We start from the raw sequence: 9,069 nt of genomic DNA, 5'->3' as shown, positions 1-9,069 counted from the left end.
CCGTCATCAGGTCACATGAGTGCAGTGTCAGGGCAGCATCAGGACAGTATCGGGAGAGGCCTCTTAAAAGTGGGTAGTATTTGCTTGAGAGGCATAAACAGCAATATATATTATGTTGGAATCAGATATATATTTTTATATGATTTTGTTTTTATTCTTTGCACTTTGCCATATTTTTAAATCGTCTATATTGCTTGATATCAGCGTTGTCACTGTTTATACGTTGTTAAACAACTCTCGTGTGTCTACAACAGTCACGCATCTGCCTGGTAGTTCGGCTATGAAGCAAATATGCTATTGCCTATTGACTTAGAAACACATTTTTAGACGTCAGTTGACTGATCAAAATACTGATGTTATATAAAACAATACCCTTAACTCGCAAAAACCGATGTATTGAAACAGTACAATAAATCAACGTCACTACGTTATGTGACTTATGATGTTTGGATGTCTGACAGTTAATACTCTCAGAGCCTTTCAAACATTTGAAGAAGCAAATTCAACCTGACACACATGAATACTTCATATTCTTGAACACAAATTGTAAAAAAACAGTATTGGAAACTCCATATATGTCCGTGAAATGTACTACCAAGCTGACAAAACTAAATGACAGACTAAGAGCACTTCTCTCTGACACAAACACATTAAAGTGGATTTAGCTATTAACATAGAGCATGTAGTGATGATCTTAGGGATCAATACGGACCGCTTGGATCAAAATCTGGTCGCACTTCAAAAGAGAGATGTGGTCAGACGACGTCGGTCTGGTGTCGTCATGGAGGAGGCATCTCTCAAAAGCAAAGACATAGTTCTTCCATCACCATAATGACTTCAGTCGGAGCTAATTTGACACTACAATGCTATGCCTTGTCTGGTGTTCTCTATCATTTAATCAGAAGTTGAAGAAATAATTGTTTACATGTCCAGTTAATCAGATCAATAAGATGATTTATGAACTCAGAACGTGTTCAGGTGAATCATATATAATATAGTGTGTTACTGAATCATGTGTTAAAAAGCTGATTTTCTTTGTTATATTTGAAGTTTGACATAACAGGTGTTTCGAAACATTGGTCACCACTAATGCGCTAAACATCTTATAAGTTGAGGGTCACGAAGTTCTTGGAAGAGTAGACGTTGTCCAATAAATTTGAATAAACCTGAGTAGAAACAACACCGTTTGCATTGCATAATTTCAGTGTACTTTATGCAGTCTGCAATTTCAGACGATTCGGGTGTATTTTAAACGCAAATTCTGACCTCAAACAAGCTCTTGTGACTCTGGGTCCCACGTTTTCAATTATATATTTTCCCACTCAATCAGACGAAACTGAAACGGACTGAATCCTCTTTGCGATGATTTTATAACCCGCACTTCGACATTTCGTAATCCTGAAACGGTAGTTCTTTGGTGAATTGTTATGGAGTATGATCAGCCCCACGCAATCAAATATTGTATGATTGCCGTGAAACCTTTTCTCAATGTTTCATTGATTGTATTTGGTTAAACAAAGCTTGTGAAAAAGTTAACCACGTTCTTGAATCCCAAACTAAGGTTCATTCCCCCATGATCAACGAATCCTTGACAAGATTTTATCAATGACGTTGTGTGCCTGAAAAGTGTTTTAGTAATTCAAAAGCATAATTTTCTCCAATTATCCAGATTTCGAGATACGAAAGGTTGTGGATTTTGGCATAAATGTGTAACCGAAACGGCTATGCGTGACATGTGATGATTGATTATACGGCTCTGTTGGATAAAAGAGGGCTATATTTTGATTCCAAGGTTCTCTGAATTTGTATAAATTGAAAATAGATTAAATAATGATGCATAAGGAAATAATCCAGGAAAATCTAGTAAAGCCTTAAGATATGTATCGAGTTCAAGAAAGTGAGGCTTTACAATAGTTGCATGACTCTTCAAAACCAGGATATATATATGTGTATATGTTAAAAATTTTAACAAGCACAGAACTTAGACGCATAATAGATGTCTTGTGGTCATGAACTACACAAATTCAACTTCCTGTAATTTTGAAAAACCTCACTGCACCTCTCGACAAGATTGTATAATTTTCGTCCTACTTATAGAAGACCATAAGGGGAGTTGAGCATACAAAACTAAATATCATCTGACAGTAAATGCACCATAACCTTGTCCTAATATAGCATAAGAGATGGTATTTCAAATCATCCGGTTTCAACCCACCCACACAAAACCCTTTGTCATTACAAGCTTCTTCCTTTTCAGGAAGCGTACTGCTCATTTGACAAATTTGTCGGAAATGGAAAGATCTTCTCCACGTCATTTTGATGCACTGAACAATATTAAATAAATAAAAAGAAATAGTTTCCGTAGAATACTTATGCTGTTAGATCTTTTTAATAACTATATATATACTCTCACAAAAAAGAAACGCAAAGCCAGATTTGTGTGAGGTATGAAAATACATTTATACGAGGAACAGTACAAGGTATTGAGCCAAAATGTTGTGGAGAGAACACTTGGTGATTGTAGTCATCTCAGTTATAGGTACATAAGAAAAGTCCAAGGCGAAGGTCAGCTACCATCAATAACGCGTGTGTCCCCCGTTGGAATCGATAAAGGCCTGACATCTCCTGCCCATGGAAGAGACGAGTATGCGAATCACATCCTTGGGAATGGTAGCCCACTCGGCCTGCAACGCAAAGCCAACTGCTGCAACGTCTGGGGTTGTTGTTGGCGTCGGCGGTCTATCCAATTAATCCCACAGGTGTTCAAATCCGGTTCAAATCTGGGGATCTGGAGGGCCAGGGGAGAACATCAACGTTGTTGATGTGTAGATAGGCTCCTGTGATCTGTGCTGTATGCGGTCGAGCGTTGTCCTGCCCGAATACACAGTTGCCGTTGGCTGCAATTGGGAGGACGCGTGGGAGAAAAATTTCGTTGATGTATGGCTGAGCCGTAAGATTGCCCTGGATATTGACCAAACCTGTCCTGCCGTAAAGAGAGATAGCCGTCTACATCATAACGCTACCCCCACCAAACCTGTCCACTTCCTATACGCATTTTCCGGCGTCACGTTTTCCCCGACGTCTGTAGATCCGTGCTCTTCCAAATCTTGATTCGTCGCTGAACCAGACATCTCTCCATCGTGTGGACGACACCAATGCGGTCGTTGTTGACGATGTTGTCGACTCAATACGAAGCATTGAACGCGAGGTGGCTGTGGTCGTCCTTTCACGTAGGTGGCGCAGTCGGATGTAGCGATCATGGACGGGAGTGGTTCCGCTTGGTCGTCCCGATCTTGGCCGATCACGTGTTGACCAATGCTGTTGAAACCGATCCAATAGCCTTGTGATGTGACGGGCGCTACATTGAAAACCCTGATTACAGCTGATCGTGATTCCCCTGCCTGCAAGCGGCATATGACGTTGTTTGTTTGCACTTCTGTTAATCGTGACATGTTCTTGAACTGTCACTGTTCGATTGACGCAGCCAGGCAATCAAAAACCCTGCACTGTAAAACCGTTAATAGTGCTGCTGTGCGTGCAGTGCGTGCAGCTCCGTGGCCCCAATTGTTAATACACTGGGTGTTTATTTCCGAATCGTACGTGTTTCCCAACTAATGGTTTGCATGTATTTGTTGTGATCATTTTGATCCGGGAAATCTGTCACTGACACTATAACACATTAAACCTCTTCGTTTTGCACCTCTTGATCCGCTAATTGTGCTTTTATGGCCACAAAAATCCGTTTTGCGTTTCTGTTTTTGAAGAGTAAACATGTAAGTCTACAAAGTGGAAAGAATAGGTATCGTTCTTGCAGCTTGTTTTTATTCTAAATGAAGACACTTTTTCCATGTGTTCCTAACAATGGGACTTCTGTGCTGTATTATAACTATGTATAACAACGATGGATTCTTAAAATATGACCACCTGAAAAGAAAGCTGATACATTTTCTATAAAGTTGAAGACTAATTAGTTTTTCGCTAAACTTAAAACAATTTTAAAAACATGACAAGATTTTTTTCATCAAATGTTTGCTTGTTGAGTACTAGTAATAGGCAGGCAATTTGTCTTTTCAGCACAATTGAGAAAACAATTTTTAGTTTATTACTGCCATTCTACTTTCATTAATCTACCATAATTATATTGTTGCACAACATCCATGATAGATTAACAATACAAATCAACTACAGAGAAATAAAACACTTGATCAGAATTACAATGGTCTTTTCCCTTGAGTAATTTTTAAACGACAACGCCAAAGAACAATCAGTAGTTGGTTCGAAGATTGACGCCGTTTATAACGTTTCGTGCAATGGCGCCGTGCGATTAGAGTCAATCAGCTTCTACTACCATATTGTCAATTCAGTTAAAAGGGGTACACTTACAAAACATGCTAGTGAAGCAGACAACTTTTTAGAAAATCGCTTGATCATGATAATTCTTTTAATCTGTTTCATGTGTACCCTTTCTCTCGATGTTGACATCCCCCGGAAAGTAATTTTGCCTTGACCTTTACTTTCGTTATAGGGTGAAAGATTTTTCAGATCACTTGTCTGTCGTTTTAGATGTTCACGTAAAAGGTTTCATTAATGGCGAGAAAATCTACTTGTACTGGACCACAGCCAAAGTGTCCAAGAAATAATGGATGAACTTTGTTATAGATGAGTGGCCTTCCATTTAAAGCACGGCGGGATAATCTCTGATTAGGTAGACCATTTTATACATTGTTAAACCTGTCCTCGAACCAGTAACCCCGTTAAATTAGGGGCTATAGACATTATGGATTTATTGGAATGGGAGAGACAGTCTGGGTGAGATGTACAGAACAATAATATACTTTGGTGTTTCGCTCCACATGCAAATTTCATTGTGAATTCCTGCAAATAAATAATATATTTCTCAAGTATGAATTTAGAAAAACCTTTCTTATTATTTGAAAAACTGAAGAGTTAAAAGGTATTTTTACGGTTCGATTCTTTATTTCTTCTTGTTTTGTCTCGAACTGGATGAAGGATGTTCCTGCTGATAGAATGGCAACACAACAAAAGAGACAATTTCCGGACCTGCGAGCGGTATCGTTCCCATTTAAATAGTCTGGATTAACAAATGTTAGTATTAACGAGTCCTTTATTTTGAGTAATGTCGTTTGTTAATAGGACGAACAAAGCGGGGTTTCCGGACTAACGATACCAACATCATATATTTAGCGTGAAGTTAGCAGATTGTTTGTTCTCAATATTCGTTTTTCGAATAGCCTAAAACAAACTAACAGCGGGTTTGTTATTCAACAGGCTGTACGCTAAACATTCATATGAAGTCCGTTTGAAACTACTAACGCATGTAAAAAGGGAGGAAATATTCTGACGGATACATCATCTTCTAACAACTTTTAAGGTATTCGGTACTTTTAAATAACCTAACTAACAGCGGGTTCGTTATTTACTAAATCTATAGCAATTGTAACTAATATAAGATAATCTGTCATCCAATTGTTGTTGAGTTATTCCGTAAAAACGAATGAATTAAACTAACCCTCTCCAAAGTTTAGGCTTCTCATGAGGCTCAATTAATAATCGATCGTATTCGTATGCGAACAAAGCATTGTACTCAAATCTAGGTGTCATTTGTGTCGAAAAAAACACAGACTCTATTACAACTATTATTGATTATTATTTGTCCTTGGCACTATACGCTCACTTTATACCACATTTATTTCTTTACGCGAGGTGGCTACACGACGATTGAGGATTATATATATGGAACGTTGATGAAACGTATAGAAACGTGTCCTTTGAGAGCTTTAGTGAAGCCTTGTTTTGTATCTGTGGTCACAGCGGCCATATACACGGTTTGCTTATAGGAATGCTGACGTCACTAGAATGGTCGCGGTGACGGTCATTGTACAAGTACGTCAACAGTTTCACATTCAAGTCACATGCAATTCAGCAATCGCTGTGAGAAAATGCGCATCTGTACACACAACTGACGGACGGTTCTTTGGCAGGTTGACGTTGGCAATAACAATTAGTTTAATCGTCGGAATTCTTCGTCAAACATATGTTGTATGAACGTGGCTCGAGTTATGATTGTTGTTCCTAGAGTATCCAACAGGTTTCAAAAATAGAACAAATGCTGCTTCTTGCAATGACGTTGTGGACACATGTCAACGCGGATTTGAAGGACTTTCCAGGTGTTTTTTATTCGGTAAACACAGAGCCGGGAGAAATAAGGTGTCGACCCTATAAGTTCATCGGAACATTCATTCCATGATTGGTAATAAACGGGAAATGACCTTCATGTTCTAGAGGCAATTTTCAGTCTAGACTTTCTTTGTAGTGTCCTATGTGAAACTGGGGTATTGTGTAGTCATGGTAGCTATTAACTGCTAGATTGATATACATCATAAATTAGAGTCAGCAAATATTCAAAGTGGTGTTTGAACGACATGCATCAAACTGGGATTAAAAATTTGTCCGATCTGGTGACACCCATAATTTTAGTTTACTTTACTTTTGAGTGAATTCTGAAAATGGTCAATTCGTATAGACAATCATCTAGACAATCACCATCTGGGAATACGATAGGTACTTTATAACCGAATAAGAACCATTACATTGCGAAACATTTACTTCACATGCAATGCCATGCAAAGTAATGTCAGATACGTTATCCTTGTCATATGTAATTACATCAAAATAAAAACCATTTGAACTGACGTTCTTTACATTCAGTCCAGTGTTTGATTTATCCTATTAACAACAACCAAAGTGACAATGCATCAGTTTAGAAAATGGAAATATGACCAGCTGTTAATCTGTAGCTGATATTGACAATTTGCAGTTTTCTCATTGTACAAATAAGTGTCGTATCAAATTCTTTGACATCCGATTTCTTATTCCAGAATACCATTGTGCCCGGAACACCTAATAATAAGCACTGTTACTTTGAATGTTTATGCGAGAGCAGACTTTTTCAAATGTTTGGTTCGTAAATGCAAGGAAAATGGCAGATTGTTTAGCATGACCTCACATCTCACCACAGACAATTGCTCTTGAGCACAGAGTCTGCCATTTGAGGCTCCGTCCGGATGACCAATGGAGACAGAATGAACAAACACCTCGTTATCGCCTCACAGGAAATTGGTTTGCATGACAATTACCGTCGCAGCGGGACATGATGGCAACATGCTCGAAATGGGCTACTGAGCTCTGCCTGTACGCCCTCATCGATAATTTTTCAGTGACTGTTGACGCTTCTGTATCTTCCTCCGCAGCATGTTTGCCACAGACAACTAAAAGCAAACTTCCTATGTAAATCAGTCTCGGGGGTTTACTCGATGTAATGATTTACCAGAACGTTTTGTCGATACGGTCTCCCTACCTGGATATTCATGGAGTATGGGATTTACAAAAGATCAATGCTCATTAAAATTGATTTCTGTCTAAATGTAACGTTTTAAAACCTTCACGTATTGCTTGGTGGTTGTCAAAGGCAAATCTTTACTCATTCCATAGTTTTGACCACATTATTGATTTTAGTTTATCCTGTTAGGTGATGTCAATACAGCAAATTCCCTTATAAGTCGAACTGGAAATAGTTATTCATCATTCTGACAAAAGACAATATTTTTTCTTCCATATCCGGATACCATCGTTCCGACAAAGGCCATCTTAATACTAATTCCAAATGGTAAGGAAATTACGATTCAAAACAAAATAAACTGATGTTCATTGCGAGCAAACTAAGCTATTTTGTTGCAAGACTTTCAAGAATGCCTTATCAGGACGTCTATTTCTGATGATTTGTCGATTTGTCTTTAAAAGATTCTGGCCGTCTATCAACGGTTGTAGCGTAGCTACATCCGTACACGTATGGCTTTAGGAGAGCATTGACGAACTTGAAGTATCGTACTCTATGGCTGGATATCATGTCATAACAGTTGACGATGCAGCCATATATTGTTCTGCATACCAAGAGCAATGTTGGGTTTGCGGTCAATATGTCAGATGTATATGGTATCTACCCAGCTGCATGTCAATCCTATTTACCCAAATGACTGTTAATCATATTTACCAACCTGCCTCTCAGTTACATTGTATGTTTACCCATCTGTCTGTTAATCATGTTTACCCACCTCTGTCAATATATGTACCTAGCAAGGCGGTTGTGCAACATATATCACTGTGTCAATCTACCCCACGTATGTCCAATTTCATTCACTCTCCTGCATTCAGACCTGTTTAATTACCAACCTCTCAAACGTGCCCACCTGTTTGGTAATCTGTTTACCACCTGCATGCATATCGGTTGTCATTTGAGTTCCTACTGCCTGTATGTTCCAGTGGAACCAACAGTGGGCTTGATAAAAAGATAGGAGTAATTGAGTAAACATTTACACCGCCTTTAGCAATATTCCAGCAATATCACGTCGCGGGACACCAGCAATCGTCTTAACAAATGTTATCCAGATTCGACCCTCAGAATGACATTGAGGCTACCCACTCGCTTCAAAAGACATATGCTTCCCACATTAAACTGACACCCGTGGTATAACTGGAATACTGTTCAAATCGGCGTTAACCCCAACTCTGTCAAAAAACATATGAATACATATGGTTATACTATCATATTATTATTTGCATATGAATTCGATTACACATTTCAAGACTACATACACGTCACTTGCTACATTTGCAAAAAAAACTATGTTTCTGACAGAGTATTTTTTTTAAAAGATCATGTTTCTTTTTATCTAATGAAATTAAAGCAACAAAAACATGTCTAAAATCACAAGAAATCTCTTGAGTCAAGTGTACGATTCCGGCCATGAATCACTATAAAAAAGTAATGACACCAGGTGTCGCGTCTTCAGCAACCCATGCTTGCCATAAAAGGCGACTATGCTTGCCGTAAGAGGCGACAAACGGGATCGGGTGGTCAGGCTCGCTGACTTGGTTGATGCATGTCATCGGTCCCAATTGCATGGATCGATGATCATGGTGTCAATCACTGGATTGTCTGGTCCAGACCGCCGTCATATAACTGGAATATTGCGGCGTTAAACAAACAAA

This window comes from Haliotis cracherodii, unplaced genomic scaffold (assembly GCF_022045235.1).
Source record: "Haliotis cracherodii isolate W230 unplaced genomic scaffold, xgHalCrac1.p SCAF_4, whole genome shotgun sequence".
Lineage (NCBI taxonomy): Eukaryota > Metazoa > Mollusca > Gastropoda > Lepetellida > Haliotidae > Haliotis > Haliotis cracherodii.
The sequence above is the reverse complement of the archived record's forward strand: the minus strand, read 5'-3'. Positions refer to the sequence as shown.